A 25,148-nucleotide genomic window follows, 5' to 3' on the forward strand; every position below is an offset into this window, starting at 1 on the left:
TTTTCTGTTATTGTCCTGTGGATTAACCTAGCAACAAACATTCAACTCCGCGGCGCCTCTCGACGTTAACGTTATGGTTGTTACCGGTGTAGGTTAACCACTCTCAAAGGTCCGGTGAAACGCCACTAAAGACGTGGATCATCGCGAAACAAGACGGAGAAGTCATTGCAGCTCATTGCAATTGCATGGCAGGGTAAGTTATTTACGTTCACCTGTCTTTTGTGTAACTGTTAACCCCGATTTAAGTGTTAATGGTGTTGCTTGTAGCTATTGTTTTAAATCTATCCCCAGTGCACACCCACAGATGAACTGTGCAAAATACAATTTTCCATTTGTGGTTAATAAAGAAATGTCTGTTCTATTCTATTCTATTCACAGATTGTCAGAATCCTGTTCTCATGTAGGGGCAGTTCTGTTTTCCATTGAAGCTGGTGTTAAGATGCGAGATACAGCCTCCTGCACAACGGAAAAGTGCAAGTGGCTGATGCCATCACATGTAAAAAAGGTATTTAGATGTACATATCATTGCTTTTGTTTTTGTATAAGATGTGTGTACATGTAATTGTAGCCTACCCTAACCTACTAAGGGAAATGACAGTAACTGTCAATTTCTAAAACACACTTCTGCAGATCCTAACACAGGAAAACTAAGATCAAACACTGCAACTACAATTTTTATGGTTTGCCTTAGACTAAGACAAACAACACAAATTGTAGTTGCAATGTCATATCTTAAATTTTCCATGTTATGGACCACAGAAGTGTGTGTTAGAAATTGTCAGATACTGTCATTTCCCTTAGTAGGGCAGTACTTTATGATCTTTATGCTTTTTACATTTTTCAGATTCCTGCCGCTCCTGTAGCTCTTATAGACTTCTCCTCAGCAAAATCCAAAAAACAAAAACTGGACGATGCCATCGCTGGGAGGTCAACTGAACAACCTAAGGTTGGGAAACCAGTTCAATGTCCAAGAGTGAAGAGAGGGTCAGAAACATATGCAAGGTTTTTTGATTCCTTAAGCAGAAACTGTCCAAAGAGTGCTGCACTGATGGCTAGGGAGAATTACCACAAGGAATTTGTCCCCAAATCTTGCATGCTGCCTAAAACTGTTCTTGAATACAGAACACCAGAGACTCTGCAGCTATCCCCCAAAGAGCTTGGAGAGCTATGCCAGGATTTCCAGCTAGAAGAGCTAACCCCTTCTCAGGTCCAGGCTGTAGAGAAGGCAACTCGAAGCCAGGGTGCATCCAGGATTTGGTATCGACAAAGAGCTGGACGCATAACTGCCTCTAAGCTTAAACAAATTCTTAAGACTAACCCTCTGCAACCATCCAAGAGCCTGATTAAGGCCATATGCTACCCAGAGGCACACAAGTTCACCACAGTCGCGACAAGGTATTTAGGGTTTGAATTAGGATAAGACAGAGGTGAGATTTTGGGTAAGACTAGCACAAGGGTCAACATCAGGTATAGGCTTATAAGGCAAGGGTTAGGCAGGGGTAGGGTTAAGCATAGGGGTTAGGATAATAGTCAATATTTAAACCATTGAACCATAATAATGTTGCCTACAATAATGACCCACTTCAAAGTTTCTAAATTCAACACTGAATATTAAATTACCATTTATTTTTTTGCTTATTGTCTCTGTGTACCATTTACAGTTACGGATGCAAACATGAGGCACAAGCCAGAAGAGAGTATGAGAAGCTGATGGGTCCGGAGCATGAGGGCTTCTCCTGTATGGAAAGTGGTCTCTGGCTGAATCCCAAGTGGCCATACATGGGAGCTTCGCCTGATGGGATTGCCACTTGTGACTGTCATGGAACAGGGATTTGCGAGATAAAGGTAATATTACGGTTCATTATAAACGTGCTGAGAAAGATGTTCGACATATAAATTCATAATTTCACTTCAATGTAAAGACAGAAAGCATTTAAACTGTGGAAAGATATTGGCATGCATATTTGTTTACATGGTTAGTTCACTGATTTCTTATATAAAGACAATAGGTGTTTGTTGTTTTTTTTACTGATATGTTCCGACTGCCAAGCCTGCAGTCTTCATCAGAAATATTGCTGAAGCTTCCTGTCAGCTGATTTATGTGGTAACAGGTAGGACGACCATGTCCACATAAATCAGCTGACAGGAAGCTTCGGCAACACCTCTGATGAAGACTGCAGGCTTGGCAGTCGAAACATGTCAGGTAAAAAACACCTGTCTTTACATAAGAATCAGTGAATTAAATAAAAAGTCAGACAAAATTGACTTCTTCAGTCTATTGTTTACATGTTCTTTTCACTGTGAACTTTAGTGCCCACACTGCAAGCAAGACGAGGTTAATCTGCGCCTGTGTGCTGGAGACAAGGGATTCTGCCTCATCAATGATGGGGATGATGTTACACTGGACAGGAGCCATGCTTACTACTTCCAAGTCCAGGCACAGCTTCACATTGTGGATGCTGAGTATTGCGACTTTGTGGTGTGGAACTGTAATGACATTTTTGTTGAAAGAATTTTGCCTGATATGGAATTTTGGGATGATGTGATTCCCAAAGTTGAGGATTTTTTCAGAAACAGTATACTTCCAGAAGTGTTGGGACAGCAAGTTACAAAGTAACATGTTGACATGTAATATGACTAAAGGACACTAGCTCACATCAGCTCAGGCACTAGATTCAGTCATATTTTGCAAATGAAAAACACATGACTAACATGAATGTATCTTTTTTTTTTTTTGGGCAATCAGATGTTTATTGAGAAGATAATAAGACAACAAAGTTATTAGTGGTTTCTTATTTACAAGAACAGTGTACAACTATAAATTGGATTTTAGTTACTTTTCAGATGGAGATTTGACACAATGGATAATATAACAAGCTTTTAAAATACAACACATTGTTAAAGATGAAACCAGTGGTTTCCAACCTTTTTGGCTTTTGACGTCTTACAAAAAGCAGTGTGTAGTCGGGTCACATTTCAGATGTCTATGAGTTGTTAACAGCTCCACCAAATAGTGATTTTTCCCTCTAAACCTCACATGGTTTCATTTCAATAAATGTTCAAATGATCCAATATTTCTGCAAAAATCAAAGATTAGAGAAAAAGTCCAAAAACTGAAAACAGATTTGTGTATCAGAACTTTGTTTTTTTCCTTCTTTCCTCTCCCATTGATCATCTCACGACCCCTCAGATTTATCTGGTGACCCTTTGGAGGGGCCCGACCCCTAGGTTGGGAACCACTGGACTAAACTAGCTAACTATATATAAAGTAGTTCAAACTAGCTCCACCTCCAGCAGCTACAACAGTAACATGCTGCTTACACACTGATGCTTCAGTATTAATAATCTACTGATGTCATATATAATAAAATATCAGTCAGAGGGACCAAACCACTACTTTTACTTAATACTTTAACTACATTTTGCTGCTAATACTTATGTACTTTTACTTAAGTATGATTTTTCATGCAGGACTTTTACTTGTAATGGAGTGTTTTTACATTGCTGTATTGGTACTTTTACTTAATTAAAGGTACTTCTTCCACCACTGCCCGTCTATAGGCCATGTTCCTCTAGCTTTTGTAATTTCTTACTCCAGTGGGACAATAGACTCTGATAAATTTGACAAGGCACAGCAAATAACTCCAATCTTATCAATCAATGACAGTGACTCGCCTGGTTTTGTTGCCATGTGTTCGATGGGCATGGCCCTACTTTGCAGAATCTGATATTTCCTTCTGACTAATCCTATAACCCTTTCGACATGAATACGCACATTAGCTATTTTTCTAGTTTGTTCCACCTCGTATGCTGACAACTGTCTTTTCCCCTTAGTGAACGCAGGTATCTGTAGTGAAGCACAGTAGAATCCTACACTATCCCCAACATTAAACCCACGGTCTGCTAGAACAATATCTCCAGGTAACAGGTTTTTTAGGAGGTCACTCTCTTCAGTAATCTGCTTATCACTAACTCTTCCTCCCCAGGCAGGAGATATGTAAGAGACATACCCTTGGGGAGCAACACCGATCAGAAACTTCACAGTGTGGTGATGCTTATAGTTTGACCACGTTTGTGCTCTAGCAAGCAAATTAGAAGGTCTTTCAATAAATACTTCAAAACAGTCTACGATCACAGCAACTCTACATCCAAATGCTTGCCTGAATGCCATTGGCATTGTAGCTTGAAGTACATCTCGCTCTGGCCACTCAATTAGAAACTCCAATCTCTCATGAAGTATGCCAATTAACTTGTGCCAAACTCTAGAAACAGTGGAGTAAGAGACGTTGAACCTGAAAGCCAAATCTTTCAGAGGGAGATTTAGTCTCAACCTCAGCAAAACTAAAATTACTTGTTCAAATTTAGAAAGCACAGACAAATGGCCCGCAGTGATATAAGGCTCACACAGTTGAAAAACCTGCATTAAAACTAAGAAGTTGGGGAGCCCAGTGTAAAACTTTGTCTTGTCTTCATTCTTCTGAAAAGACTCTTGGCTAAACTGTGTGTCCAATGCTTTAGTCCGAAGATCACCCAGCTCTGTTGTGGTTTGCTTCAGAACATCCTCCATCCTCTCAATGTCATCCATGGTTAGGTCTGTCTGGCATCCTGCATCTGCATACAATATATGGCAATAGGGAGAGGGAGTTATTCAAATTACTCTCCAAATTATTCATGATGGGAATTGTTGTCTAGTTATCTTCTTAGTTGTCAACATTCAATCAGGTGGGTTCATTGAGTACTTAGTTATCTACATTGTGCAAGCCTAATTCAAATACATTTACATACATTATTTGTTGTCAGAATCACGTCTGCCTTATCCAACTATAATCTAAGATACTGGCTACACTTATTAATACAATTAATTTACCTTGTCGATCATGTAACATCTCAGTGATGTCCTCTGGCTCTGGGTTCTCAGCTGACTCATGGAGATCCAGCAAGGCCTCTGCACCTTCTGTGCGTCTTTCTTGATCATCTCTGGACTTCATCCTCTCCTCTCGTAGACGTGATGCCTCTGACATGGGCTTACCTTTCTGATAACCGAGGTTAACTGTAGGAGCCCAGTCTACAGACTCAACGTCGTTTAAAGCACTAGGGCACCCTAAAGAAAACAACAAAACCGCAATTAAACGCTTGTAGCAATAAGGTTGCACCCTGCAAAACACTTTGTAGTTAGCTAGCGTTGGTTATCGTTGCTACGTATTGTTGGTCAGTTACAGGGGTACAAACTCCAACAAAGCAAAGAAAAATCAATAACTTTAACGTTATAAAGTAAGGAAACAGCCACATAAGTTACGTTACCTTTGATGAAGTGGTCACTGCACACACGAGCATTATCCGACTCCGCTCCTCCCGACCGCAGACGAAGGTTCGCAAGCCATTTTTGCCGGCGTTTTTCGGTCAATTTCTTGCATTTTTCCCCCTTATGAACAACAACTTTTGGTACTCGATAAAAGCACCTCGTGGTTTCTCGGTTTGATCGATTTGAGCAACCGTAAACGACGCAAACCATAGGCATTTTGAGAGCTTGTGATAGTGCTTCTTATGTACAAAATCACTTCCTGCCCTCCATCTGCATTTCGCGCCACAGCAACGCAGTGACGTGACGTCATATGCAAACAACCTATTGTTTTCATCAAATTGGAACAATCCAGAGCAGATTGGTAATGGGCTAACCCATGAATCTAATCTTCCCTATATCGTTCCAATTGTTTTGTACCGTTCCATTTTTTCATTAAATTGGAACGATACAGAGAAGATTGCTAATGGGCTAACCCATAAGGTAAATCTTTCCTGTATCGTTCCAATTTTTTTTGATCGTTCCATTTTTTTCATTAAATTAGAACGATACAGAGAAGATTGGTAATGGGCTAACCCATAAATCTAATCTCCTGTATCGGTCCAATTTTTTTGTACCGTTCCATTTTTTCATTAAATTGGAACGATACAGAGAAGATTGCTAATGGGCTAACCCATGAAGTAAATCTTCCCTGTGTCATTCCAATTTTTTTGAATCGTTCCATTTTTTTCATCACATTGGAACGATACAGAGAAGATTGGTAATGGGTGAACTCATAAATGTAATTTTCCCTCTGTCGTTCCAAGTTTATTTTTAATCGTTTTATTTTTTTCATCACATTGGAATGATACAGAGCAGATTGGCAATAGGCTAACCCATTAATCTAATCTTCCCTGTGTCTTTCCAATTTTTTTGTACCGTTCCATTTTTTTCATTAAATTGGAAAGATACAGAGAAGATTGGTAAGGGGCTAACCCATAAATCTAATCTTTACAATTTTTTTGTATCGTTCCATTTTTTTTCATCAATCTTAAACGATATAGAGAAGATTGGTAATGGGTAAACCCAAAAAACGAATCGTCCCTGAATCGGTCCAATTTTTTTTTTTCCGTTCCATTTTTTTCATTAAATTAGAACGATACAGAGAAGATTGCTAATGGGCTAACCCATGAAGTAAATCTTCCCTGTGTCGTTCCATTTTTTTTGCATCATTTCATTTTTTTCATCACCTTGGAACGATACAGAGAAGATTGGTAATGGGCTAACCCATGAATCTAATCTTCCCTGTATCATTCCAATGTTTTCATCAAATTGGAACGATACAGAGCAGATTGGTAATGGGCTAACCCATAAATCTAATCTTCCCCGTATCGTTCCAATTGTTTTGTACCGTTCCATTTTTTCATTAAATTGGAACGATACAGAGAAGATTGCTAATGGGCTAACCCATAAAGTAAATCTTCCCTGTGTCTTTCCAATTTCTTTTACTGTTCCATTTTTTATTAAATTGGAACGATACAGAGAAGATTGCTAATGGGCTAACCCATAAAGTAAATCTTTCCTGTATCGTTCCAATTTTTTTTGATCGTTCCATTTTTTCCATTAAATTAGAACGATACAGAGCAGATTGGTAATGGGCTAACCCATAAATCTAATCTTAACAATTTTTTGTATCATTTCATTTTTTTCATCGCCTTGGAACGATACAGAGAAGATTGCTAATGGGCTAACCCATAAAGTAAATCTTTCCTGTATCGTTCCAATTTTTTTTGATCGTTCCATTTTTTTCATTAAATTAGAACGATACAGAGCAGATTGGTAATGGTCTAACCCATAAATCTAATCTTTCCTGTATCGGTCCAATTTTTTTGTACCGTTCCATTTTTTCATTAAATTGGAACGATACAGAGAAGATTGCTAATGGGCTAACCCATGAAGTAAATCTTCCCTGTGTCGTTCCAATTTTTTGAATCGTTCCATTTTTTTCATTAAATTGGAACGATACAGAGAAGATTGGTAATGGGTAAACCCAAAAAACGAATCGTCCCTGTATCATTCAAATTTTTTTTGTTTCATTCCATTTTTTTCATTAAATTGGAACGATACAGAGAAGATTGCTAATGGGCTAACCCATGAAGTAAATCTTCCCTGTGTCGTTCCATTTTCTTTTAATCGTTCCATTTTATTCATCACTTTCCAGTTTTTTGAATCGTTCCAATTTTTATTCAATCGTTCCATTTTTTTCATCACCTTGGAACGATACAGAGAAGATTGGTAATGGGCTAACCCATCAATCTAATCTTCCCTGTATCATTCCAATTTTTTTTTCCGTTCCATTTTTTCATTAAATTGGAACGATACAGAGAAGATTGGTAATGGGCTAACCCATAAAGTAAATCTTCCCTGTGTCGTTCCAATTTTTTGAATCGTTCCATTTTTTTCATTAAATTGGAACGATACAGAGCAGATTGGTAATGGGTAAACCCAAAAAACGAATCGTCCCTGTATCATTCAAATTTTTTTTGTTTCATTCCATTTTTTCCATTAAATTAGAACGATACAGAGCAGATTGGTAATGGGCTAACCCATAAATCTAATCTTTACAATTCTTTTGTATCGTTCCATTTTTTTCATCAATCTGGAACGATACAGAGAAGATTGGTAATGGGTAAACCCAAAAAACGAATCGTCCCTGTATCGTTACAATTATTTTTGTTTCGTTCCATTTTTTTCATTAAATTAGAACGAAACAAAGAAGATTGCTAATGGGCTAACCCATGAAGTAAATCTTCCCTGTGTCGTTCCATTTTTTTGGTATCATTTCATTTTTTTCATCGCCTTGGAACGATACAGAGCAGATTGGTAATGGTCTAACCCATAAATCTAATCTTTCCTGTATCGGTCCAATTTTTTTTACCGTTCCATTTTTTCATTAAATTGGAACGATACAGAGAAGATTGCTAATGGGCTAACCCATGAAGTAAATCTTCCCTGTGTCGTTCCAATTTTTTGAATCGTTCCATTTTTTTCATTAAATTGGAACGATACAGAGAAGATTGGTAATGGGTAAACCCAAAAAACGAATCGTCCCTGTATCATTCAAATTTTTTTTGTTTCATTCCATTTTTTTCATTAAATTGGAACGATACAGAGAAGATTGCTAATGGGCTAACCCATGAAGTAAATCTTCCCTGTGTCGTTCCATTTTCTTTTAATCGTTCCATTTTATTCATCACTTTCCAGTTTTTTGAATCGTTCCATTTTTTATTCAATCGTTCCATTTTTTTCATCACCTTGGAACGATACAGAGAAGATTGGTAATGGGCTAACCCATCAATCTAATCTTCCCTGTATCATTCCAATCTTTTCATCAAATTGGAACGATACAGAGAAGATTGCTAATGGGCTAACCCATGAATCTAATCTTTCCTGTATCTTTCCAATTTGTTTTATACCGTTCCATTTTTTCATTAAATTAGAACGATACAGAGCAGATTGGTAATGGGTAAACCCAAAAAACGAATCGTCCCTGTATCGTTACAATTATTTTTGTTTCGTTCCATTTTTTTCATTAAATTAGAACGAAACAGAGAAGATTGCTAATGGGCTAACCCATAAAGTAAATCTTCCCTGTGTCATTCCATTTTTTTTGTATCATTTCATTTTCTTCATCGCCTTGGAACGATACAGAGAAGATTGGCAATGGGCTAACCCATTAAGTAAATCTTTCTTGTATCGTTCCAATTTTTTTGTACAGTTCCATTTTTTTCATTAAATTGGAACGATACAGAAAAAGATTGGTAATGAGTAAACCCAAAAAACGAATCGTCCCATTGTCGTTCCAATTTTTTGTATCGTTCCATTTTTTTCATTAAATTGGAAAGATACAGAGAAGATTGCTAATGGGCTAACCCATGAATCTAATCTTTCCTGTATCGTTCCAATTTTTTTATACCGTTCCATTTTTTCATTAAATTAGAACGATACAGAGCAGATTGGTAATGGTCTAATCCATAAATCTAATCTCCTGAATCGGTCCAATTTTTTTGTATCGTTCCATTTTTTTCATCACCTTGGAACGATACAGAGAAGATTGGTAATGGGCTAACCCATAAATCTAATCTTCCCCGTATCGTTCCAATTGTTTTGTACCGTTCCATTTTTTCATTAAATTGGAACGATACAGAGAAGATTGCTAATGGGCTAACCCATAAAGTAAATCTTTCCTGTATCGTTCCAATTTTTTTTGATCGTTCCATTTTTTCCAATAAATTAGAACGATACAGAGCAGATTGGTAATGGGCTAACCCATAAATCTAATCTTAACAATTTTTTTGTATCGTTCCATTTTTTTCATCAATCTGGAACGTTACAGAGAAGATTGGTAATGGGTAAACCCAAAAAACGAATCGTCCCTGTATCGTTACAATTATTTTTGTTTCGTTCCAGTTTTTTCATTAAATTAGAACGAAACAGAGAAGATTGCTAATGGGCTAACCCATGAAGTAAATCTTCCCTGTGTCGTTCCATTTTCTTTTAATCGTTCCATTTTATTCATCACTTTCCAGTTTTTTGAATCGTTCCAATTTTTATTCAGTCGTTCCATTTTTTTCATCACCTTGGAACGATACAGAGCAGATTGGTAATGGGCTAACCCATGAATCTAATCTTCCCCGTATCGTTCCAATTTGTTTTACCGTTCCATTTTTTCATTAAATTGGAACGATACAGAGAAGATTGCTAATGGGCTAACCCATAAAGGAAATCTTTCCTGTATCGTTCCAATTTTTTTTGATCGTTCCATTTTTTCCATTAAATTGGAACGATACAGAGCAGATTGGTAATGGGCTAACCCATAAATCTAATCTTTACAATTCTTTTGTATCGTTCCATTTTTTTCATCAATCTGGAACGATACAGAGAACATTGGTGATGGGTAAACCCAAAAAACGAATTGTCCCTGTATCGTTACAATTATTTTTGTTTCGTTACATTTTTTTCATTAAATTAGAACGAAACAGAGAAGATTGCTAATGGGCTAACCCATAAAGTAAATCTTCCCTGTGTCATTCCATTTTTTTTGTATCATTTCATTTTCTTCATCGCCTTGGAACGATACAGAGAAGATTGGCAATGGGCTAACCCATTAAGTAAATCTTTCTTGAATCGTTCCAATTTTTTTGTACAGTTCCATTTTTTTCATTAAATTGGAACGATACAGAAAAAATTGGTAATGGGCTAACCCATGAATCTAATCTTTCCTGTATCGTTCCAATTTTTTTATACCGTTCCATTTTTTCATTAAATTAGAACGATACAGAGAAGATTGCTAATGGGCTAACCCATGAATCTAATCTTCCTTGTATCGTTCCAATTTTTTCATCAAATTGGAACGATACAGAGCAGATTGGTAATGGGCTAAGTCATAAATGTAATTTTCCCTGTGTCGTTCCAACTTTTTTTTAATCGTTCCATTTTTTTCATCAAAATCCTCAATAAACTACAATACGTCCAGAACTCTGCTGCCCGCCTGCTTACCTCCACCCACCGCCGAGATCACATCACCCCTGTCCTTCACAGCCTCCACTGGCTCCCGGTTAAATACAGGATTGACTTTAAAATACTACTCATCACCTACAAAGCCATAAACAACCTGGCCCCTCCCTACCTCTCCGACCTCGTCCCCCGACACACCCCCACCCGATGCCTCAGGTCTGCGGCCACAACCACCCTAAAGACCACCAGGACCAAGCTCCGGACCTGGGGTGACAGGGCCTTTTCAGTTGCCGCACCCTCCCTCTGGAACGCCCTCCCCAACCACATCCGTCAGGCTAACACCCTACCATCCTTCAAACAGGCCCTCAAAACCCACCTCTTCAAGCTCGCTTTCACCTGCTAACCTCCTTCCCTCTCTCTCCCGTCCGTCCACCTCATGATTCCTCTAGTTTTAACCACCTACTTTTATTCTTGTTTTTACTATTTTCTTATTTTTAAATGCACTTATTAAATGATTTTACCCTGTTTGTGAAGCGTCTTTGAGTACTTAGAAAAGCGCTATACAAGACTAATGTATTATTATTATTATTATTATTATCACATTGGAACGATACAGAGAAGATTGGTAATTGGCTAACTCATAAATGTAATCTTCCCTGTATCGTTCAGAGAAGATTAGCATGGGTTAGCCCATGAGAGTTAATCTTCTCTGTATCGTTCCAATTTGATGAAAAAATGGGAATGATACAGACAATTGGAACGATACAAAAAATTTGAACAATACAGAAAATTGGAACAATACATAAAAAGCCTCTGATCTAGGAAACATTCACTGCTGAAAATGGACAGGCTAGCAGTAAATATCAGAATACCTGGGTGGTACTAGGTGGTAACTGGTAGTTGTCAAATAGTAGCAGCAGCAGTATTAGAAGTAGAACTTGAAGTAGTTTTAGCAGTAAAAGTAGTAGCAGTAGCAGTAGTAGTAGGCTAGTTGTAACAACAATAATAGTAACGGATCTGCTGTACTGAGGAGCAAAGATAGAAGATTAGCATGCGCAAGGATGACACAGAAATTCGTGAAGCGTTCCTTATTTATGCCTCATTTTGCCGTTAAAAACATCTTTTTAGCTTCAAAAATGGTTGAGATATGACTTTTTAAAGTTTTTCCATGTTGTTTTGGGTTGTTGAGGAAAGTGCCGAATTTCTGAGTGGCGCTGAATGCAGCACAAATCTCCCACGTAGGTAACGATAGGCCTACTGCAGGCTAAATCTCCATAAGTGTCCCAGATATCCGAGTTTCACCGAATGCAGCATGATTCTCTCCGTATTGGGATATTGTGCAGGTTTGTGACCGGAGTTCAGCATGAGGATTGGCTCTGTCGGCTCGTATCGAAGCTGCAGAGATATGAAGGTACTATTGTTTCTTTATCCTGCAATCAAACAGAATAGGTTTGAGAGCAATAGTATTGACACTGCAATCAAAAAATGTTTTATTGCAAGTAAAATTTGTGATTAAAAAATCATATTGTGCTTATATTAAGGTGCATAACATTGTAATGTGATCATACAGAGCAAAGCATAAATGTTATTAACAGTTGTTTCCGGTCATGCACAAGCTGTACAATACTGCAGAACAATACTGGAAAACAAGTAATATTTTATCTCTTATTTCCCACAATGAAAACACCGTGACCAAATGTACGTATATATGAATTTGAAGAAATAAGCCAATAGCCTACCTGGGCCTGTGATCTGCCAGGTTGGTTTTCCATTCTGCCATGAAGACAAGGGAAAGTATTATCATTGAGTGGAAAAGGCCATAATACCTCACGTTAGCTATGTATTTAAGCCATTGCCAACAGCACGCCGTTGTTGAATAGCCTAATAATCTAATGTCACGTCGATCAGTAGGCCTAATTGTTATTTCTTTGTAGGCCTATTATTGGTAGTTTTTCTGATGACAGATTATTATTTTTTAATATTTTTTATTATTATTTTAAATGTTATTTGTTAACTTTTATTTAGTGAGTTGTCATGTCGTTTGTCATGTACAACGTTCATAATAAACGGCGCAAAGTGCCACAGTTATTGAAGAATTTCAAATGGCTCTTAAATACATGCAATATTTTTTCAGACAACGTTTCAACCTTATAAATTAAATTGTTAATTTTGGACTGTTTTCTGAGTGTTTTCTTACTTTTAGACTAGTCGACTAGTCTACATTTCAATTTTCGTTTAATCGACAGGGAAATTAGTCGTTAGGAACATCCCTAGTCACTACACATTCCCATACTTCTAAAGCTAAGCTAAGCTGGCTACAGGCTGATAAAATAATACAGCACATCACAAATATAACATAAACTAACGTTAGATCGTTGAACACAAATAGTCCTGTTAACTAGTAGCTACCTGCACAACGTCATGCAGGCTGATAGGCAGCCTGGGCACGTAACGTACCTATGACGAGCCAGTGACTAGCTAATTGAGCTAAGCTAGCAGCTACAGGCTGACAAAATAATATGTAACGTTTTTTTTTAACCCATTACAATATACCAGATCGTTAAACATAAGCAATCTACATGCACCTGTTCAAACATAACACTCTTGCTATTACTAAGACGGAAGTTATGTACCTGCGCATTGATTTTCTGTCTTCTCCACGGACTTCAAGCTCCCTCACTTGTTTCCTGACAGTGGATGTTGCCAAGCTGTCGCTCCGATCCAGACTGGCCAATAGAGACGTGTCTTACGTCTTTCAGCGTAGGTCCCGCCCACGAGATTCAGCTCAAACGCAAGCAAAACTTTTGGGTTTGCAAACAAAACTTTTGGATTTACAAACAAAACTTTTGGATTCACATTAATACATTTTTAGTCACAAATTTATTTTACTTGCAATAAAACATTTTTTGATTGCAGTGTCAATACTTCTGCTCTCAAATCTATTTTTTTATTGCGGTGTGGAAAGTTTTGCTCTCAAACCTATTCTGTTTGATTGCAGGATAAAGAAACAATAGTACCTTCATACAGAGACCGTTACTGAGAGCGGACCTGAATACAGAGAAACAGGCTTTGACTTGAGGATTTGCAGGATTGTGTGATATTTGTTAAATATTGTGCATTGTAAAAATAAGTTAAGCGTTCCTGCTGAAGCTATTCCGTCATTATAGATTATTTTTATGACTTCAAACCTTTGACGAATTGTATTTCAAGACTTTTAAATGTTATAACAATTGTAGGCTACTTTCTGTAATGTTGAACAAGAACTTCCAGCCAGATTTTTACAGTTGCGCATCCAACATTGGAGACAAAACATCACATACTTAATCAAGGAAAGGGAAATAGTTTACCTCATGCTGAATGCAGGCTAACATGTGGAGCCTTGGCCCCGCCAGTACAGCGCTGATCTGGTTAGGTTGCACAATCATCACATTCAGGTGTGGAGACAAATTACTATGAAAACAAACCCCTTCATTTCTCCGTTACAAAAACATTACATATCCAATAAAAACAACAAAGCTTTAAAAAAGTAAAGTTAGCACCTTTTGTGAAGGTTTACAGGTTATTAATGAGTCATTAACGGAAAGTTCCTGTCTCCCTGAATTTAACCTTAAATTAGTAACCATTAATAATTAATAACGCCCTTGATTATTTTTAAGAGGATTTTTGCATGGATTAAGGAGTGAATTAATGTAGCCTAAATGAATGAAAATGCACTCTTTCACACCTTCAATTAGTCACCTGGCTCTTCGTTGAATCAGGTGTGCAGGAGTAGTCCTGGAGCTGGACTGCAGGACAGGAGGACCGGACAGGCAGGGACTCAGCTGCTGCCTCAGTGGCTCCAGGCCGGGCACCGCTCGGTTCTTAATGCCGATGTTTCTACGGTTTGTGGACAAAACGGACAGTGCAGACTACATTAACTTTGGCCTACAGCTTGGTACATGTAGGCTATCAGCTACAGACCGGACAGTATAGGATTAGATGTGACAAATATAGAAAACCCTAACCCTTTGCCTACCTTGCAATTAATAAATGAATGAATTAATATCCACAGCACATAGCGTTCAGACAATATTGAGATCAATAATAACAACTCTGATGCAAAGTATAATCTCCACTTACTTGCACATTACCTGGTTGAAAGTGTAAATTACAATAAAGAGGCTACCTGTTTGAAATCTATTTTTAGATTTGATTTTTTAAGTTGTTGTCAGCTCCTTTTCTTGCCACTGCCAGACGCCCGGGGAAGTCATTAAAAATAATATTTAATATTTCAGTTTGGTGACATTAGATAGCACAAGAGTCCAAATATTATGGGCTTACAACCACTTTAAAATTGAGCAGAATTAAATGAGCCACACTCTTTAGTGAATAAAAGTCTTCTTATATATTTATATTCTCTGCCAGGCTTCCTCCGTCAGTTCAGCCGCTCTGCCACTTTTGGGTTTTCTGGATAATATTGTTTTTTCTTCCGGTGACAAAAGTGTAATTTGCTAAACTGAAACCACAAAAAAATCGCAGCAATATACAGGTTACAGTATGAGAATTAAAAAAGGTGTTGCTTTGGTCAATTTCAATATGTTACGTCATCTTGCAAAAGTATCCTCGCCTCGTGTCCATATAAGGAGTGTGATCCTGTTTTTGGCGTGCGATTCATCTCCCCTTTGTAGCAGAGCCGGAGCGCGCAGTTCTCCAAGATGATTTAATGCGGGATTGACTAATCAAATCCAAATCGACGTTCGTGAAACGGACAAAGCCTGAGCTCAACTGATAAGATCATTCGATACTGCACGCGTCCAATTATCCTGGATTGTTTAAACCACTTAGTGAAACGGGACCCAGGATCTCTCGGCTAACTCCGATGTAAACAAGAAGCACGTGGTTTTTTTGGGGTTTTTTTTTAAGTTTGTGAGATGTTGGCAACCAGCCAGTGTGGGCAGATTTGTGAGATGCTGTATTAGTATTAAAACAACATTGCTTTATTATAACCCATGCCTCATCTGTTTTGTTTTTTTATATATATATATAATTGCTTTATGTAAAGATGCATCATTTCCGTCATGTGACCTTCGTCGGGTATTACCAAACTATGCAAGTCCAAAAATTCCTCAAATCCAAGTCTTCAATTATTGAGAATGAAAATCCTACTCGGATTGCTGATGAAAGTGAAACCGAGGACTCAGTCAGATCTGTATCAGGTTTTCATTGAACAGCTGCTGTTCACATTAACAGGCACATGTCGGCTGCAGCAGACTAGCCATGAGGAAAACTAGATAATCAATCAGTACCATTCCGTTTGCATTCCGTCAGGACCTTTTGGAAAAAAAGACATTATAGGCTACATATTGTCATTTTCCCACATGTGGACTCTCTCTCAGACTGGAACCAGAGGCGGCTGACCGACTTTCGCTCCCATCATGTTCCCCAGAACACCCATTAACTGATCTATCAGTCAACAAGCCTTTACAGAATCCTTACCTGCCTTAGGACCCCCTGTGACAATTGGCAACCGCGGCCATTCATGCGTTAGGGAAATACGGGCCCAAAACGGAAGAACCCTTCCTGCCCCCAAACGGGGGCCCCTAAAAATCGGGAACCAACGCGATCCGCATTAATATCCGGCCGGGACCCCACGCGAAAATCTTGGTTCCGATCCGACTTACAGTGCCCGAGCTATGATTTTCCAAAGTTTGGAGACAGTGTTCCCGTTTGTCACGCTACGCCGGACCGTCCACCAGGTGTAGACCTCGAACCGTGACGTTCGGGAACATTTTTGACAAACGGGAACATTCGTGACATTCGGGAACACGACCCCGGACGCGCATCCGAAAGGCAAAAATGTTCCCGTTTGTCAATTGACGAACGGGAACATTTTTGACAAACGGGTTGACAAACGGGAACATTTTTGACATTCGGGAGACACTCGCGGACGCGCATCCGAAACGGCAAAAATGTTCCCGTTTGGCAGCCCCCGTGTCAAAAATGTTCCCGTTTGTCACTGTGACATTTGGGAACATTTTTGCCATTTGGGTTGACATTCGGGAACACTGACCACCCCATTCCAAAGTTTGCCAAATGTCAAAATGTAAGGGATATTTTGACATTTGGCATACTTTTGAATGGGGGGTCGGTGTTCCTAAATGGACAATGACAAATGTCAAAAATGTTCCCAAATGTCACAGTGACAAAGGGGAACATTTTTGACACGGCAGGTTGTCCAAATCGGTCAGCCTGCAAGAGGAGCCTCTGTATTCTGACATTTGGCATACTTTTGAATGGAGTGGTGAGGGTTTCCATGTGTCAGTGTACCCGGACCACCGAGTGAAAGCATGGAGTATCAGTGGAGTGTCAGGACCACAAAGTCCCATTCTGACAGATGTGAACATTTTTGCCATTTGGGTTGACATTTGGGAACACTGACCCCCCATTCAAATGTATGCTAAATGTCAGAATGTAAGGGATATTTTGACATTTGGCATACTTTTGAATGGGGGGTCGGTGTTCCCAAATGTCAACCCAAATGTCAAAAATATTCCCAAATGTCACAGTGACAAAGGGGAACATTCTTGACATTTGGTGTCAATGTGCATATTATATTTCTAATGTGCATATTTTGTCAGATAAACGTCCCAGAGACCCCAGATTTTGCACAGACAGTGTGGGCGGGGCCTAGAACAAGTCCACATCACCGAATCCCCTCCTCGGCAACTAGAGAAAAACAGTGAGGTTTATTGGAATAATCAAGTGAGGATGGTGTGAGGATTGACTAGTTGTACAGCCCCTGTCAAATTTGGACAGATTGGTGACAATTGACCCAAATGTCAAAAATGCTCCTATTCGTCAACATATATATATATGTTCCATATGGACCATAAAAACAGTAATATTTAATAATGTTCCCATTTGTCACCACGGTTTACCATACGTCAGAGGAAGAGCTTCAAAAATGCTCACACAGTCCTTACGTCGCATCAAAAATCCCACCGGAACATTCCCCTAACATGTATTCCCCAAAGTCAAAAAGGTTACCATCTGTCAAAATGGCACGCATGTGCCCCGGTCAGGATCCGGCGCGTCGGCGCGGTGGGTTCCCATATGCCGGGTTTGTTCCTAATTGGCACCATTCAAGGTGTGCCAAATGTCGACCACATTGACACCGTGTAACAATTTTGACAATGGCAGCACATCTCCATTCATTTTGACTGACAAATGGGAACACTTCCCTTACATTTTTATTTCACACATATTAACAGCAAAGGCGCACAGCAATGCTCCAGCGGAGAGAGAACAACTCTATGATACTAAGCAGCATATTAAGAAAGTAAATTCATAATTAACCTATTAGCCGATATGAATTCCTGAAATCAATCTTTCCTTCTATTTTTTCCTCCAATTTGAATAGTCTCCCAATTAGTTACAGAAAAATGGCCTCATTTATTTATATTATGCTACCATCTTTTTCCCCAAATTAACATTCAATTTGATTAAGATTTAATCAGTTTCACAAACCTTAAACTACTTATTTATATTACTGTCACACACCGCCAAACGCATTATGTGCATTAACTTTAACTTCTTTCCAGTAAATGACTAAGAGATGCTAGTTCAGTGCTCACTGTGTTTTAGTTGTGATTTGGTTTTGGATGATCACATGTTCATTGTAGTCTGTCTCATACCCCCTTTACACCTTGCATTAAAATGCGTTTTGGGTGATCGGATTGCAATCGGATAGTGCTTGACCACATGAAAGTACAGGTGTAAATGCACCCGAGACGCATTGAGGACGGACTGTGATCCGATCGGCCGAACCGCCTCCGGAGGTGGTCAGGGACGCATTGTGACCACATTGAACACAAGTGTAAATGCAATCGCGTTTTCAATCCACATACAACAACTACGTGGACGGAAATACGTAATCGCGCGCGACTTTCGTCTTCGGCATTCCAGTTGTTGAAGACGGCTTCTTCCCCCGCTTCCAAAAGCAAGCATAAGTCCATACAATAGCGCGGCTTCACAGATGGGTATCATCTTTTTTTTTTTTTTTTTTTTTTTGGACCCACGCAAACGAGAGGAGGATGTGATGTTCGGTTGTTTGAGCTGGACAGAGCAATCGGATCTCAATTGGATCTCAACGTGGACACTGGAGACACATATTAATACCAGGTGTAAATGTAATCAGGTTAAATCATATCTAGATACAATCTGGATACGAGACGCATTTTAATGCAAGGTGTAAAGGGGGCCTCAGTGTTTCAGCCGCTCCGCTCGGAGACCGACCAGCATGAGAGGGCCTGGGGTCTGGCTGCAGAGCTCCGCTGTCAGGCCCGCTCCACGCTCAGGTCTCTTCACAGTCAGTTATTTTGAACTCCCAGCACCCTCCCAAGCTCAAGTTCCATGAAACTAGCCACATTTTCATTTCCGGTGTATTTTCAAAATAAAAGCCCCGCAAGACTGCCACAAGAAACATAGTTGTGAGTGGTGAAATCCATAATTAATAATAATTTAGCGATATGTTTAGGGGGACGACGTAGGCATCTTCTGAGTGTAGACTCACCCTAACCCTACAAATGCAGGCTTCATTCATGCATAGGCTAGGCTTAAATGTTCACGTTGCATGTACAAAAACAAAATGCAAAAAAAAGCCCATTGGATACATCGCTGCAAACAAAAACATTGATGAAAGTAACCGATCAATCTAACCAAACGTCAGATTGAGCCGACAGAAAAAGATAGTAGCCTACTGGCACTGTCCTGAGAGCGGAGGTAAAGAGCAATTAAAATAACCGATGACGATGAAGAAGAACGTTGGACTGCATGATTAAAATGAGAAGAAGAAGAGAGCTGAGCGTGGAGCTGGCCTGACAGTGGAGGTCTGCAGCCAGACGCTTGGTAAAAGGGGAAGTTTATTTTTTTAATGTATAAAACTGAAGATAGGGTCATTTATTATGATGGTGAAATGGTTATGTCAATGTAACAACGATTGTATTTAATCGAACACTTGATGCATTGTTGGGATCATTATTTTGTCTTTGTTTTGCCCAACTCATGCGTTTTCTTGATTTGTTATTTATTTATTTCGTTTTTTTGGGTGTTTTTTTTCAAACATTTGAGTATTTTAATAATTTTTTCTTAGAAATACTCCTGGTTTTCTCCACAATAAATCCCACAGTGGCTCTGAAACCTGCCTCAGCCTGTGCCTTCCTCTTTGACCCGGTCACCATCCTAACAATTACATTTTAATTATTCTCATATGAGCTCAAGGTTCATATGTTTAGATTTGATTTTCTCTGTCAGGATAAACCAAACAAATAACTTTACTCACACTACTGGAAGCCACAAGCCAAAATAATAACTGCTTGGAAAAAAAACACTGTGCTTGCTAGATAGCTTTAGTCAACTGCCTTGCCAACTCCTAAAACAAAGGTTAGCTAGGCTAATGTTACATGATGTCATCCTTTGCTAAGTAACTTTTTGGCTTACTAACTTTATTTCCTATCATCATCTGTCATTAACTGCTCCACTTACCACTGTCCTGCTTTCTTTTCTCTTCTCTTCCTCCTCTTTCTCTCTCCTTCTTTTGTTGGTGAAATCACTCAGTCAGGAATCAAAACAAGTTGGGCAGAGATGCAGATGAGATGGGGCCCCCAGGGCCCCCCTCATGCTGGGGCCCCAAGCAGTTCAGTTCCCTGCCTTGCCTGTCCTGATAATTCTCCTCTGACTGAAAGTCCAGAATGAGCTCTGTGCTCCACTTATTCTTGATATATACCTTGTATGTACATATACGTCTCATTTATTTATTTTTTATTTTTTGCTGATCTTTCAATTTCTTTTTTTGTTTGTTCATGTAAGAATCAACATTTTCAGTCACTATACCTTACTGCAAGCATGAATTAATAGTCAAGTCATGAAGCATTAAACACTGAAGCACCGATCCTCCACAACTGACAACTTTATTTTCAAAGTTATTTTACATTTTTTCCAAGAACCTTCATAAAATAGCAATGCAGTACAGAAATAGACAAAAATAATACAAAAAAACACAAATAGAAACAGATCCAAATAAATAAAATAAACAAAATGCCAAAATTACAAAATAAACAATACATACAAAAAAGGAAAGATTGTTTTTTAGCCTATTGACGGACATTCAATAAGAACAAAGTACAAAATTGAAAAGCATGACTTGAGGGAGAGCGGTTTGTATTATTAGCCTACTATTTTATAGATTTGATATAGTTTAACTTGATTTCTAATGCAATTTGAAGTTTCTTTGTTTTTATTCTTTTACTTATTTTTATTAAGATACACTGCAAAGCACTTTGTATGAAAATGTGCTACACAAATAAACTTGATTTGACTCGATATAGGGAGCTGTTGGAGTTACAGGTAAACTGGAAACAGGTAAGATGGCGGACGGTTACTCCACAGTTAATGATGTAAGCCCCATTACTGTTAAACGTTATGGCAGCAATAGCCTACTGTATAACTCCTATAATACTAGCCTATATAGTGTCCCAGATTTCCGAGTTTCACTGAATGCAGCATGACTATCCCACATCGATAACGGAACAAAACTCAAGTTTTCTGCTGTAGAAATCTCGTGTGACAGACTGAGCAAAAACACAGCGGGCGGTCGGAGCAACTTCAACTCTTAAAGCTGACATTATATTTCAATAAAGCTCTTTTGATGGATTATATGTTCGCCGCCTCTGACTGATTCAGAAAAGGTCTTGAGTCAGATTTTATGAGGTAATTATTAGTCCCTCAGTTATTACTAATTAGGCATTAGGATATAGCCCACTGCAGGTGTTTGACCAGAGTTCAGCGTGGCGTTTGGCGGCTCATGTCGAGGCTACAGAGACGCTTACTGAGAGTGGACCTGAAAGTACCCGGGAGTGTGTACTATTTGTTTAATGACAATAAGTTCTTGCTGAAAACATTCCGCAAAGAGATAATTGATATCAATTAACTTTTATAACAATTGTACCTTTTGTACTTTATGTTGAACAAGAACTTGCAACACTTATTTATTTATTTATTTTTACAGCTGATCATTCAGCTGTGGAGAATCTTAGAGGAGTGGAAACATCACATGTAATAACCATGGAAGGGAAGTTTTCCTCATGTTGCATGAAATGTGGAGCCTTGGCTCCACATTTGAGCCAAATTGTCTTTGGCTCACAGGCATTACATAAGATCAACACAGTACATAAAATCACACAAAACGTGCATACGAAGAGACACTAGGAGGTACACAAGAACAGATAAAAATGCATTAGCAGGAGTTCAGAATATTGACTGCATGGGGAATGAAGGATTTCCTAAAAACGTTTTTGTTCCCTGAGGGACCCGATAACTCCTCCCGGAGTTCATCAGCTCAGACTGAGAGAATAGAGGATGAGAGTCGACTCTAATGATGCTCAGGGCTTTGCTCCTGGTCCTGTGGAGGTATAAGTCACTCAGCTGGGTCTGGGGTTTTTTCACTATTTTGCTGGCCATATTGACAATTCTGACAAGTTTACCCCTTAATCTGCAGTTAAGGTTGCCATACCATGCTGTAAGATTAAAAGAGTACACTCTCAATCAGAGCCTTGTACACAGTTTCTAGAATAGGCTGGCTTACATTGAAACTGTTAAGTCTTCTAAGCAGATGAAGGCGCTGTAAACATTTCTTGTATATATATATTCAGTGTTTTCAGAGAAGCTCAGTTTGTACCCAGGTACTTGAAATTGTCTACAATTACAATACGTTGGCCGTTAAGTACAATTGGCTTAACCAGAACGTCCTGGTTTGTACATATAATCAGTTCTTTAGTTTTCCCTATGTTTATCTCTAAAGCACTGCTTTCACACCATTTTTGAAGAGTGTGTGTGTGAGTCAGATAGCTCTCTTCACTTAAGAGGTCCCCCTTCAGTAGGAGGCCGACTAAGGCTGTGTCATCAGCATACTTATACAGACTGTAACGTTGTTCTTGAATCATCATTTCATTAGTATACAGGGAAAACAGAACAGGTGAAAGAACACTCCCTTGCGGGGCCCCTGTACTGATGGTAAACTGATCAGACATACTTCCGTTTACACAGACTCTTTGTGGTCGGTTAGAAAGGAAGTCTCTTATCCAAAGAATGAGGCCACGATTAACCCCAAAGTCAATAGGTCTTTTTAAAAGAATGTGTTTTCATTGAGTTAAAAGCAGAACAAAAATCTAAAAAATAACACTCTGGCATATCCTTTCGGTTGCTGAAGATGTTTTGTGACAGGATTAAGCAAGGTCCTCTGTGTCTTTTGTACGCAAATTGAACTCACAGAGAATTAATCTTCTGATTTATTGAGGGCAAGAAACGGACGCGTTTCAGCTAGTTGACGCTGATGATGGCTTCTAGCTGAGACGCGTCCGTTTCTTGCCCTCAATAAATCAGAAGATTAATTCTCTGTGAGTGCCGGTGTTTCGTTCGTCTTGGTCAATATTTGCCCCTGAAATGTAGTGGAGGAAAAGTATAAAGAAATGGAAATAATCAAGTACAGCACTAGTTCTTCAAAATTGTACTTGAGTAGATTGCCACCTACTGGCAACAGGAAGGAACAGGAAGAGGAACACACTTTAATGTCAACTCACACTTTAATGTCAACTCACACTTTAATGTCAACTCACACTTTAATGTCAACTCACACTTTAATGTCTACGCTTTAACAACGCTGAAACACATCACGTTTCACAGTCTGACACCTCAGACGCATAACACGCTCACTCTTCTCCGCTTTCCGCACAGCCGGGGCTCGAACCGGTGACCTTCCGCACCGCGGCGACGGGACGGGACCCCCCTTTCCTCCTCCTCCTCCTCCTCCCCCTCCTCCTCCCCCTCCCCCTCCCCCTCCCCCTCCCCCTCCCTACAGAGAAGAATGGGCAATATCTAAGGTGAGGCCCTGTTGGTGAGTTCCAATATGTATCCAATCAGGTGGCAGGCCCCTTTGGTGAGTTCCAATATGTATCCAATCAGGTGGCAGGCCCCTTTGGTGAGTTCCAATATGTATCCAATCAGGTGGCAGGCCCTGTTGGTGAGTTCCAATATGTATCCAATCAGATGGCAAGCCCTGTTCCAAATTTCCAAATTCCCTTCCAATATCTGACCAATCACAGCGCTCCATCCAGTTTCTCAGTCGGCCATTGTTGTGAAGCGAGAGCTGAACTGTCAGTAGGTGAGTAGCGATTTCTGTGTAGAAAATTAACTTATAAATAAAATACAAACTTATAACAAGCTTCGTTTTATTAAAATATAAGACCGTGTTTACACGGGGGGTTTAGATGTGTTTATCGATCGTTTACTTTCTACGTAGTTAGCTAACGTAACCTAGCCTACTATTAACGGAGAGTCTAACGTTACCGGCAAGTAAGAAACAACTTTTTATTCATATTGGCTTACGTTATATTCACCGTTTCTGCATGCCACTGTGCTTTACGTGTGTTTTTAATGGGCAGTTCATTCACGGGCTCCGTTACAGAGCGATCTGCACCGATTACTGTCGTAACGTTAGCTGCTCCACAACTTCATATATCTGTGGCAGTCCCTTGGTGTAGTTAGCTACCGTAACTTAGCCTACTATTAACGGGAGAGTCTAACGTTACCGGCAAGTAGGCAGCTCGTTCACGGGCTCCGTTACAAAGCGATCTGCACCGATTACTGTCGTAACGTTAGCTGCTGTCCACAACTTCATATATCTGCTAAAATATGTTTCCTGGTGGTGTGTCCTTGTATTGTCAAATTATTGAGGGAGAAATGTCATTAAAACCAACAGTATACTAGTTTATAGTCTGACCTCCTTGTCTTTCATATTCATATTATACATGCATACTGGCTGAGGTGTTATTACCTTACAGCTACACGTCTGTTGTTCCATTAATGTCACCTGTCATTCACCTTCTTTCTCTTCTACAGCATACATTCTGAACTTATCAGAGAACGTAAGTTAAACTAACTATATTAAACTATATCAATATCCACACATACATGTGATTACTCTACTTGATATGATGCTGTTGTCACCTTGAATGTTGCAGTCTTTTATTGTCTCTTAAACAGCCTTTATCCTTATATTTGTTTCACTGACCTTTAATCTGCCTCCGCCTAGATGGAGAATCCCTCACTGAGGAAGACCGCCAGCGGTGAGCTGGTGCTGAGGGCTACGGGGGTCACAGCCTGGCCAGGAGGGCCAGGCGCTCGTTGGATTCGGGGAGTTCAAGTCGGAGAGGTTGATGGAGGTGTACGCCGCAAAGGACAAAAAGAGAGTCGAGTAAGACCGAACGCATACGATGTCAATTCAATTGGAATATATAGTACTGTGAATCCTCGCACCGAT

General features: G+C 39.3%; 2 long non-coding RNA genes across 2 annotated transcripts in view; both read left to right on the top strand.

The window, feature by feature from the left end:
• Window positions 1-477, top strand: part of LOC139660614 (uncharacterized) — a 712-nt gene extending 235 nt beyond the window's left edge. Inside the window, exons 2-3 of the long non-coding RNA XR_011696559.1 lie at window positions 93-193; window positions 379-477. This is a non-coding gene — a long non-coding RNA (uncharacterized lncRNA). The remainder of the gene's footprint in view (window positions 1-92; window positions 194-378) is intronic.
• Window positions 478-871: 394 nt separating this feature from the next.
• Window positions 872-2,443, top strand: LOC139660621 (uncharacterized). The gene is made up of 3 exons (XR_011696561.1): window positions 872-946; window positions 1,662-1,845; window positions 2,312-2,443. It is a non-coding gene; the product is annotated as an uncharacterized lncRNA (long non-coding RNA).
• The last annotated feature ends 22,705 nt before the right edge of the window (window positions 2,444-25,148 follow it).

Source organism: Centroberyx affinis, unplaced genomic scaffold (genome assembly GCF_046629955.1).
Source record: "Centroberyx affinis isolate AG114_WGS23_722 - 3 ecotype Tasmania unplaced genomic scaffold, CSIRO-AGI_Caff_v1 ptg000199l_1, whole genome shotgun sequence".
Lineage (NCBI taxonomy): Eukaryota > Metazoa > Chordata > Actinopteri > Beryciformes > Berycidae > Centroberyx > Centroberyx affinis.